Genomic DNA, 12,571 nt, shown 5'->3' on the forward strand with positions numbered 1-12,571 from the left:
TACAGGACAGAGAAGGAAATAATTTTGCCTGGAAAGGTCGGTGAAGGCTTCCCGGATGAGGCAGCAGACCTGAATGTTAAAAGACAAACAGAGCTTTCCTTCAGAAGAGAGAAATGACAGCACTCAGGGAGAGGGAATGGCACATGCAGAAGTACAGTTCTATGAAACTAGAGGTTGGGAGGAGTAAATGGGGAGACCACAAGAGATGAGAAGTAGACAGGCCAGATCTTGATCCAGCAGTGTCCTGAGGACCTTGCTAAGGAATGTGAACTTTGTCCTACACAAGGATTGGCAAATTCACGGCACTTGGCACCACTTGCCTGTCTGCCTGGCAGATGTAACTATTATGCCATTGAGCCCTTCTCTGCTGAGCTCAGGAGTTGACTCGGTATCTGTGTTCATGAGATCCTTCCCACAGGTCATGTGCCCCCAACGGGAATCACTGAAGGATCACACGCAGGGAAGTGGCATCGTCTGAATTCCCAATTTAAAAAGAACACTGGTGGCTGTATGGAGGCAGGATTAGGTAGGAAGTCACTGTAACAGTCTGAGCACAAGGTGATGAGACCTGAACTGCATACAGTAGTGGCAATGAGAAGGAAGAGGGAACGTTAGAGGCTAAGGAGGCAAAACCAGTAAGACTTCAGCAGCCACTGGTGCCCCAGGAGGGCAGCCTTGCTCACCACCGTCTCGCCAGCAGCCATCACAGTATTGGGTACACAGGAAGCGCTCCATAAATATTAACTAAATTGTTAAGTGTTTTATCTACATTCTCTCACTGAATCTTCCCAATAATACCATGAGGAAAGTAATGTTATCCCCATTTCGCATATAAGGAATTTAAGGTTTAGAGAGGTTAAGTGACCTAACTACACAGCTGGAGAGTAGCAGGATTCGATTCCAACCCAGACTTCTAATTCCAGACTCCAAGGCCTCATCCATGGCCCAGGGCTACATACAGCATCGTTCCAGTGAAATGCCAGAAACACCTGAAAGATGGAGTAGGGTCAGAGATACAGACTTGAGTGTTCTTGCCACATTCAGGTAGCTGAAGCCTCAAATATGGAAGATGCTCAGAGAGTGCGTGCAGTGGGGTCAGGGTGGCCAAGGATGGGCCAACCCATGAGAGAGGGAGTAGAGAGGAGGACTCTGCACAGAGGGGCAGGGAAAGAGCCAGCCTGGAGAGTGTGCTGTCAGGAAAGCCCGCAGCAAAGAGGCAAATGCTACAGAAATCTCAGATCCATTCGCCAGAGGGGGTCACTGGAACTGCAGAAGACAGCATTTGGGGGGATTCTCAGAGGGGTTGAAGGCTGCCTGGTGTTTTCTAAACCTGTTAGGGCATCAGAATCTGGGGATCTAGTTAAAAATACATAGTTCTCTAGTTTCCACTATTAGTGATCTTGTACAGGTGACTCAGTCTCCTTAAGCCTGTCTTCTCATCTGTAAACTGGAAACAATAGCATCGACCTCATGGTGTTATTGTCAAGACTTAACGTATATGCTTTAAAGAAGCCCCCTAAGTGAATGTGACACTATTTGAAAACTGGCTTTTAGGAATCCCAGCTACAGGAATCACACAAGAATTTTTAAGTGGAGAGAGATGGGTAAAAGGCAATCCTCTCAGAAGGAATTCAACAACAATAAAAAATGGAGGGAAAATCAGCTGTCATAATCCGGGACTGGACCTGGGGGGCCTGGGCTAAGGGGAAAGCAAAGAAATCAGAAGAATGGAGCAGGTGTAAAACATTACCAAAGAAAACTCAACAGAATCTTCTGCATAGGAAGAAAAGGAGGAATTAAGTATGACTCTGAGGCCTGAAGTCTAAATGACTGCAAAAATGATGGCATACCCTTCACCAAACCAAGAAGAACTGGTTTAGGGGGTGAGGAGGATGAAGAAATCCATGCAAGGTATCTGATGAGGGTTAAGTGCTAGAAAGTAAACATATAAAAGCCAACTGGCAGTAAACGTGTTTTGGACAGAAAAGCAGTACACCAGTTAAAAATACAGACTCTGGGATGAGAAGGCCTGGGTCAGAACACCAGCATTGCCACTTTCTATCCATGGGACACTAAAGAAGTTACTTAATTTCTCTAAACCTAGGTTTCTTCATTTATAAAATGAGGATAATAATGGTAAATATCTCATAGAAGCTTAGTTTTTAAATTAAGTGAATAAACAAAGCAATTAGCACAGTGCCTAGCACATGGTAAGTTAGCATTCAATAAATGTTGGTGATACCTTTAGCTACTACTCCATGACAACAGTATTACCAGCTAGGCTTTGGAGAAGCTAAATTATATTACCCAAGGGTTAGAGAATCTTCCCACTTCTGAGACAGGACAGGAAAGCAGAGGACTCTGAATTCTGAGATCAAGGAATTAGTACCTGAATGCGTATCACCGATACTATTTCGTGATGGTTTAAAAACATTTCCATAAATGTGCTTAACTGGAAACAAAGTCTACTCTAGTTCACTTATTCAATCACTGTTCATTGCAAAACTATAAGTACAAAGAATTGTGTTAGCCACTATATGATACAAAACCACACAAGATGCAAATGTGGCACTCAAGGAGATTACAAACTACAAGGCAGAAAAACTGATGCACGCAAATATCTGGTGTACCAAGCATATTGTGAAATGTCACTGATGCACTACTGGTCATGAAAGTCAAAAGAGGGAGGACTCACCTCCAAAGTGGATGAAACTGTCACCTGAACTAATCCCAGAGAGATGGTCACAATTTCAATTGGCCAGAACACAGGTTCAGGAGAAACAATGTGAATACAGATGCAAAGCTGAAAAGGGCCAAAGGTGTGTTCTGGGAAGAGTCAGGATTAACTGAAGAACTAGCCAGAGTTAACTGGCCTAGTGCTGAGGCCAAATGAGAGGGCAAAGCCATAGCACAAGGCGAAGCCTGGACTTCTTGGAGGCCAGGCAGGGAAAGGCAGAAACTTGTTTGGGGAGCAGAATGATGGATGTGGTTCCACGTATGCTGAGCAGGACATGTCTGAAACCAGCTTCTCACAACTATTAGGCTTTTAAAGCTGGATAGGACTTTAGACTCTAATCCAGCCCTTTCAACCTCTGACAGAGGACACCAAGACCAAGAGAAGCGACTATACTGCCTGAGCCATGAAGTTAGTAGCTGAGACTGAGCTGCAACCCTCGTCTGCACCCATTTTACTGCACTTTACACTCGTTCCCCTGGCCAGACAGAAATGTCCAAAAGCCAGGGTGAAATGTGTGTTTGTTGCTTGGTAAAGAAATCGGGGTTACAGAATTAGTCACTTGGGAAGCCTAAAGGGTTGGGAGTGAAAGAGCTAGATCTCTGAGGACCAGACTACAGAGGGAACAGAAGAAAACAACAAACCTGGCTTATATCCACATCCAGAGGGACAAAAGGAAGGGGTTATAAAAAGGCACATTTAAGAGGCAGGCAGAGAATCAAGACACTGCGGAATCCTAGAAACCAAGGTCACTGTCTCCCCTTTAGCTAACGTGTGTGTTCAATAAATATCTGCTGGATGGTTGGATGGATGGATGGATGGATGGATGAAGAGAGAGCAAAGACAAAAAATGTTTGAGCCCCCACTTCGGTAAGCACTTTGCTAAGCATGTTATGTGGAAGTGAGACAACCTCGCAACCTTATAAGGCGGCCTTATCACCACTACCCTTACTACATTTCGAGATGAGAAAACAAGCTTCTAAATCGCCCAAGTTAAACATCAGGTATCAGAGCTAGGATTAAAAATCAAGTCCTCAAGACCTGAAAAGACATTTCTCTAAAGAGGACATACAGATGGCCAATAGACATATGAGAAGATGTTCAATGTCACTAATCATCAAAGAAATGCAAATTAAAACCACAATGAGATATCGCCTCACACCTGTCAGAATGGCCATCATTAATAAGTCAGCAAACAAGTATGGATGAGAATGTGGGGGAAAAGGGAACCTGCGTGCACTCCCTGTTGGTGGTATTTCAAATTGGTGCAGCCACTATGGAAAGCAGTATGGAAGTTATTCAAAAAATTTTAAATAGAACTACCCTTTGACCCAGCAATTCCACTTCTGGGTACTGATCCGAAGAAATCCAAAACATTAATTCGAAAAGATGTGCATCCCTAAGTTCGTAGCAGCATTATCTACAATAGCCAAGATCTGGAAGCAAGAACCCATCAATAGACAACTGAATAAAGACATGGTATACATATACAATGGAATATTACTTAGCCATAAATTAGAATGACATCTTACCACTGGTGACAACATAGATAGATCTGTAAGGTATGAAACTAAGTGAAATAAATCAGAGAAAGACAAATACCATATGATCTCACTTATATGTTGAATCTAAAGAACAAAATAAAGGAACAAGCAAAACAAAAAAAGATTAATAAATACAGAGAACAAACTGATGGTCACCAGATGGGAGGAGGGTTAGGGGGATGGGTGGAGAAGGTGAAGGGATTAAAAAGTACAAATTGGTAGTTATAATACAGTCACAGAGATGGAAAGTATAGCACAGGGAATATAGTCTACAACTTTGTAATAACTGTGTATGGTGCTAGGTGGATGGATACCAATCGGGGGGCAGTCACTTCATAAATCATATAAATGTCTAATCGCCTCGCTGTACACCTAAAACTAATATAAAATAATACTGAATGGCAACTCTAATTGAAAATTTAAAAAATGAAAATATTCTAGTAGCTACATTCCAAAAAGAAAAAGAAACAGGTGTGGTTTCTAAAAATCAAGTCCCCACTAATAAAGAAATACTATTAATTTTTATTAGGGTAGAAAATGGCAAGGTAAAGATTTTTTTAAATAAAATGTTCTTATTAGAGACACGCTCAGTGACAGTGTCTGAGATTTAGCTTCAGAACATGACAACAACTAAAAAAAGTGGAGAGGATAATTGAAAGAAAAAATTGGAGAAATGTTGATAATTGTTGAAATCAGGTGATGGGTACATGGGGCTCATAATACTATACTCCCTACTGTTGAATATGTTTGAAATTTTCCACAATAAAAAGTCCACTTGAGTGCAGTTTCCCTCCCTGCAAAGATGGTGGGAGCTGGTCGGAGCAAGGGAGGACAAACATCAAGGGAAAAAATCTCTGTCCAGGCAACAAGAAATTCACTCAAAGATGGTGTTTAGGAGAAATACAGGACCAGAAGCCAGACCACAAAGGATTAAGAGACATAGATAAAGCAGGCGGTAAGGAAATGGCAGTAAAACCGTATTTCGGATAAAAGTGACAGGGATAGGAAGGAGATGGCCCAGGGCAAAGCAAAGTCACTGTGGTTCCACCCTGCATGTAGGTAAAAATAAAAAGGGGAGGGGAAGGAGGATAGGAAGAAGCTAGAAAGGAGATAACTAATTAATCAATTAATCGATCAATCAATACATATGAAATAAATACATGAAAAAATGCTCATCCTCTCCAATAAGGAGGTGTAAACAAAAATTAGTTATCTAGACCTCAAATTGGCAAAGATTAAAATACTGATAATGTTTAGTGCTAGAGGAGAAACAGAAATTGATACAATCTTTTTAAAGTTACTGGGTAGTATCCAGCAAAATTTTAAACATGCACAACCCTTGACACAGAAATTCCATTTGTAGAAGTTTATCCTAAGACGTATACAAAGAATAAAAAGATACATAATGCATACAGAGATATACAAAGATATATGTCTATCACCAGGGACTAAATTGATATACAACAAAATACTATGTAATCATTAAAAGACACTAGATGAATATCCCAAAGGTGGGAAAATGCCTAGGAGGAAAGCATTAAATGGAAAAGAAAAAACACGTTACGGAAGAGTAGATACATTGTGATCCCATTTCTGTACAAAGGAATCACCTCTCTCTCTCACACACATGGGCATACACGGTACGGGGGGGGGAAATGTGGATACATACAGACCAAATTCTTAATGGTGGCTAACAGTGAGACGTGGGATTATGAGATCTTTTCCTTATTTAAAAATGACTGAATTTTACTGTGCTCATATATTACCTGTATAATCAGGAAAAAAGTCAAGGGCTTTCCAGAAGCAAGAGACTCTAAGTGATGAAAGTATCATGATAGAAAGGAAAGGGGAAAAAATTAGGGAACATAAGCCCTAAAGTGAAGTCAGAAGTCAAGAATGAGGGAACTGAGGACGGGTCTAGGAGCGAGGGGGAAACGACTTGGGGAACATGCGAGCAGCTGCTGTGGGAAATGAGACCTTGAGGGACAGAGAGAGATCAGCTCAAGTGAGGCAGTGGGAACTGCTGGCAACCAAGACAATCCATTGTGCCGACTACCCCAGAAATACTGGGCAATCTAGGGGCAGGGGAGAGAATCCAGGGTTGGCACCTGGCAGAGCAAACAGAGTACGAAGTCAGGTAGGCCAAGGGTTCTCGGACCTGGGGAAGGCGGCACTGAAACTGTGGACCACGGCCAACTGGCATCCCAGCTACAGTGGGAGGTGGAGGCAACAGCGAGGAAGAGAAAAGTGGAGCGATGGGCCAGGAGACGCAGTGGGACTGGAAGGTACAATGACTGAGCTCAAGCCAGAATCACACCTAAAGCATTCTTCCCCAAATATCCATTTTTCTTCCAATTTCTATGTATCATCACATTAGGAGGAAGACCCTACTTGTGTCACTGGGCCTAAAGTGCAAAAACATCTCCCCCTGGTTCTGGATTTTTCTCCTGACCACTGAGTGATCAAGAGGAAGGTGGGGTACCCTCTGGGTTCCTCCCCCACCCAGTTCTTCCAGGGTTCCTGGGCTGCTGTTAACAGAGCAGGGGCTCTACTCCCTGTGTGGTACTGCCCTCCTTGTATGTGTCCTCCACTAACCAGAAGCCGGGAATAAGGAGTGACTGTCACCCCAAACTGAAGCCCTAACAATACCCTATGAGGACATAAAACAGCCCTAAACTTAGAATCAGAAAACCTGGCATTGAGTGCCAGCTTTGTGCTCTTGAAAGTAAGCCATGTCACCTCTTTGTGTATGCTTCCTCCTCTGTAAAATGGGGCTATCTGCCTTAAGGCTGTTGGGAGGATAAAGTAGGAAAGTGTTTTATAAACTAGAATATCATACGTACGCAAAGTGTATTTAACAGAGTAAATCAAATGTTTTCCATTTCTGCCTATATATAACTTTCATCGATGGTTCTATAAAACCTTAAATGAGTGCCAGTACCTCTGATGTACCTATGCTAGCTGAAATTGTCCACGTTTTTATTTCTTCTAATCTATATTACAACTTCCTTCTCAACATCTCAACACTACTCGCAAAAAGACTTCAATTTAACAGTTGCTTGCCACATTTAAAGTGCCTTATGCTTTGTCTCAGTTATCCTTTTTATCTCGTATCAATTTTTATCTTTAAGCTAACTGCAGTCACTTTTCATGCTTTTCTCTTCTGCAGTCTGTTAAGTTTGTCAACTGCATGGAAGAAAAATGGCATTATGCAAACTTCAATACAATTCCTCACACTTGGCCTTCAGTGGGATTCCCATGTAACCTGACCAACTGTGAAAATTAAATCAAAGTAATTTAGTTAGTCTACTCTTTCAAGTTATTCTACCACTAAAAACCATGAGGCTGACTAAATGAATTGGCATAATTGTATAACTTCTAGGTTAATAACTCAGAACACACAATCTACTAACAAAGAGTTAATATATTGGTTTCAGAGTCAGCACAATATTCCTAAATAAAGTTTCGTCAGATAGTCTTTTAGCATCCTGAATATGGTGACACTGAGCTCAGCTAGTCTCCAAAAGGTCTATCAGCTGACAAAAGTCACAACACCCTAGTGTTAAACCCATCACCCACTCCCAGGCTGGCCGTAGCTGTCTGGAGACCCTGTGGCCCAAAGTGGCTAGTCAATGTTCTTCACACATGAGGACAAAGTGCTTAGAGTAGTCAGTGGGCAACGGAAGATCTAGATAATACCAATGAAGAACTGTTACATTCCCTTCCAAAGGAAACCTTTGCAAGACCCAAAGAAAGCAAGTTAACAGTCCCCAGTCTCAAAACCATGAACGTGTAGAATGAACAACACATTTTCACAGCAAAATTCAGAATTGCTTTTAGCAACCTGGAAATATAAAGGCAAGGGCACTTTGTGCCTCTGGAAATACAAAGATCAGATGCAGCCATGAAGTCAGAACTCTCATCACACCAAGCTGCACAAAGAATGATTTCTGTCATTTCATATGCAGAGGTCATTCATTTGTTCACTCAGAAAACATTTACTAGTAGTTACTCTGTCAGAATTGGTTAGACACTGGGATATAAAGATAAATAAGACAAGGTCTTGTCTTCAAGTAGGTCACAACCTAGGCATGGAATATACACAAAAACACCAAAAGTTAAGAGTACAGTGGGATTATGGAAAAAGCTGGCACAGAATGCAATGGCCATACAAAGGAGTGGCACTCAGCTTAACCTGGAAAGAATCGAGGAAGGCTTATCTTTTAAGACATAGTGGTTCCTGAATCCCTCATCAATTCAAGCCTAAGAATGAGACAAGCACTAGAATGAGGAGGATAGTTAGCAGGAGGGTGAGAATGCTGGGACCGGCCAGAGTTCACGATGGAGCAATAAGGGCCAAAGGAATCGTGGCAGAGGAGGAACTAGAAGACACTAAAGAGGCTGGGTTAGAAAGATGCTGGTGAGATGTGGAGGTAGAGACATACCAGGACCTAGATGTTAATGGTATGTGGAGGCCAGAGGAATATTATTTACTCTTAACTAGAGTTAAAGATCACCTGGAATGGAGTGGGGATTTGACTAAGGAAGACCAAAAGAGATTTAGGGCCAGTTATTTTGAGTCACTTCTGTCTGGCTCATACTTACTTTTCTCTTGACCTTCCCTGCTCTCCCATTCCCCTCGCAGGGAAAAAATAAAACTGAACGAGTCAATAACAAAATCTGTGAACTTTGTGTTCATCAAAAACATTTCTGAACAGAGGACTAGATTCTATCAAAGTAGCTCAAATAAGAGAAAGATGACATCTGGAGACTTTCTGGCATCTGGAGCCTTCTAGGCCGAAAAAACAAAGTCAAGTCTCTGATGCCAACAGAAGAAAGCTAAAGAAACACGTCCTGAAAGGGGGCCACACAGAACACAATGCCGCCTGGCATACTCTAGCACTCTGTCGGTGAGAATGCCCACTGTTCCCAAAACAAGGACATGCCAAACAGTTACGTCCTGGCTTCTTCATAGAACTACCAAAAATCTGACCACTTCCAGGATTGACCTTGGACTTGTACAGTGTGGACTCCTACCCACCAGTAGTGGGTAGAGACTACCTGGACAATTCTCTCATCCGTCCGGGATGCCAACAGGTGAAGACACTGGGCTGCCTTCCTCACCAGACAAACTGAGCCCCTCACCCATGCACAGCACCCAGCTACATTCCTCTAACTACCACTAACAGTGCCACCACTACTACTAACTACATTACTCCTACTAACAGCCAGCCCTGACCCCATCTCCAGTCCTTACTACAACCTGCAGAGAAGGTTATATTAGGCCCACTTTACAGATGAAAAAATTGAATAAAATAAAAAAACAAGGCTCTCAGGGGTTACCAGCTTATCCAGGTCAAAAAGCAAGCAAGAGTGAGAGGCGGGAGGACTCCACAACCCATGTTCTCTCATTGTACTAGGCACCTCAGAAGTTTTCAATGAAATCAAAAACTCAGAGCTTCTTTCCGAGAGTTTCTGAAGTTGATCCATTTGACTAAAAGGGAGTCAAAAACATTTCCTTCAGCAATCGCTTTGCTTTCCAAGCAATAAATAAACGAGTTTTATTTTATTTTATTTTTTTTTAGTTTTTATTAGGAGTATTTCAAAGAATGTATTTAGCTATAATGTTTTGATTTTAAATTTCTTGATTTTAAATGTCTTGATTTAAATTTCATTTGTTTTTGGCCAAATATATACACAGAAAAAGAAGAGAGCAAAGGACAGAATTTCATTTTACTAGATCAGAATGGGTATTAATAATTAAAACAGAAAACATTCAAATATAATTTACATTATACTTTATGCAGTAAAAATTAAGAGGCAAGCACTTTCAAACAGGCTGAGCCTTACCTCGATCTATTCCTCCTGTTCTAGGGAACAGCACTTCAAGTGATCAGTGGACATTTCCAGCCTACATACAGTGAACCGGACAGAGGGGGTAAGCAAAGCCTTCATGCTCCCAAAACCACAGTGAAAAGGAAAGTGTGACAGCATCCTGGGGCACCTGAGCACATATGCAGTAGTTCTAAATTACTGCTCATCCAGATACAGAAATGAAATGTTTACCTTGTGGTTTGTCTGTAAGAGTACTTAAAGTTAACACATGTATTTAAATAAAATAATGCCAAATCCCAAACAATAAACACAACATAAATAAATAAAATCCCAAAACAATGAACACGACATAGCTAAACTTTTACCATGAAAATATATGAAGATAATCAATTGTTTACTAGTCAAAATCAATACTTTATAAAAACCTATTCAACGGTTTTACTGATTAGAAGCTTGATATACCTAAGTCACTTCCTCCTTCACAGACCTACAGTCACTTTTGAACTACTACTATTAAAGTGACAAAAATACCACCATTGTGGAGGTGCCCAACCCTGTGCCTGGCATAATCCAATAGATAATTGTTTATGAAAGAATGACTTAAGATAGAAAATTTAAAAGAGACAGAAAGAATACAATTTAAGGAAAATACATGACTTTTAGAAATTAAAGGAAGAAACCAATCCCCAGAACTATCGGTACAATTAAAAATAGAATTACTGTACATCTCACCTGAAACTTTATACTAGATTCCAACTAGACTACCATCTCCCAACAGTCTAAATAAACTCATATGGTGAAATGACTCTGATACTGTTCTTTTCCATAAAGGGTTTGACATCTCATCCAACTTTTACCCAAATACTACATATAGAGCTCTGGTGTACAGCTGCAGGCCTCAGAATTGGAGTTTGCAAACTGCCTTTCAATGATAACAGATGAGACACAGTGTACAGACTAAATTGACTAACGACATATATACCTTCTAGCGAAGATAACGTCCTGTGAGAGCTGACAGTCATTAAGATTCAACAGCTTCAACGTCCTGACTTCATGGCAGCTGGAGAAAATGGATTTAGGGATATAAAGAACTTTTAACAACATAAACTATCCGAGTTTTCGCATCCATCTCTCAAGTTGTACACATTAAACAATGAAATAGAAATGAGTGAAAACAAGCTCTTAATTTAGATTTATAAGAATTGGACTGAAAACCCCTAGAAATTACACATATTGTGGTATCTAAGTTTGTCTATCATTACAAACAATAGCCACAGTGCTGAAAAGAAAGTATGAGTCACAATTCAAAAACAAAGGAGGAAAACAAATGAACAGAGGAAAGCTTTGAATCCACATACCACAAAGAAATTCTTTACTTAAAATATGGTTCATGATAGCTAGCGTTCTCATTTGGAGTAAGAAGGAATAGTCCACACTACCTTCCCCTCAGGAACAAACTCAGCCCCCAAACGCCCCCCCAACGTCATCCACCTCAGTGCCCAGCTACCAATATAGTCAGGCACATCCACTACTAGCAAGCACTGTAATTCTAACAGATCTGAGTCACCCACTCCCCCACAGTAAGAGGTCATTCTCTATCAGGAAGTCCCCTTTCAAAGTTCCCTTGTTCACCTCCCAGACTGCCACCACCACGGCCCACATAAAGCTAATTCTATTCTCCAACCTCAGAGCCTGCCAACCCTCTTCTGCACTCCCCAAATCACAACTCCCGCCTCATCCCAACGCCTAGGTAGCCAACACTACTCACAGTGACACTCTTGTGACAAGTTCCATGCCTGAGAACCATTCGATAGGATGTATCTGGGCCCAAGGAAAATCCAGCTCTTTGCTAAACTCCCCAGTGCCCAGCTGAGCTCCTGCCTTTCCAGGAGGCTAATCACCAGTTACCTCGGAGAAGCTAAACTCTCAATGCCTCTTCTCCCCAGCCAGACCCCAGTCAGCCAAGTTCACAGACCTCGGGGGGAGGAGACGGAGAGAAAGACGCATCGCGATGCGCCTTGGGGACCAAACACACTGAGGCCCCTAGAATTCCAAACGCAAGCCCCCTACACCCACCCCGCTATGGTCAGCCTCCAGGGCGTCTTCATTAAGCACTAAGAGCGAACGCCACCAGGGTTAGGTCTCCGTGCCCCTATGACTCCCTTCCTCCGCTACAAAAATCCTAAATATCAAGCCGCCGAGGCCCCAGGTTGAAGCTAAGACCCCCCACTCCAAGCCTCCGGCCACCGGAGTTTCCCAGGTCGGATCCAGCGCCCCAAGGCCCGGGCCGCCGAAACCGGCTTGCTGTCGCAGGCCGCTGAGCGCCAGGGGCCCGGGCTGTGTCCCCACTGGGCCCCCATTGTTGCGGGTCCCAGCGGCCCGATGGGGAGCCGGGGGCCAGCACCGGCACTCACCTCCCGCGCGGCGGCTCCGGGCCGCGCCGGGCCAGACAGGGCCC

At 42.5% G+C, this 12,571-nt stretch overlaps 1 protein-coding gene across 1 annotated transcript in view; it reads right to left on the reverse strand.

Moving 5' to 3' along the window:
* Positions 1-12,571, reverse strand: part of RAD54L2 (RAD54 like 2) — a 94,372-nt gene extending 81,801 nt beyond the window's left edge. Inside the window, exon 1 of the mRNA XM_011364748.2 lies at positions 12,528-12,571. The gene's annotated coding sequence lies outside the window, so the exon portion shown is untranslated. The remainder of the gene's footprint in view (positions 1-12,527) is intronic.

Source organism: Pteropus vampyrus, unplaced genomic scaffold (genome assembly GCF_000151845.1).
Source record: "Pteropus vampyrus isolate Shadow unplaced genomic scaffold, Pvam_2.0 Scaffold100, whole genome shotgun sequence".
NCBI classification, from domain to species: Eukaryota; Metazoa; Chordata; class Mammalia; order Chiroptera; family Pteropodidae; genus Pteropus; species Pteropus vampyrus.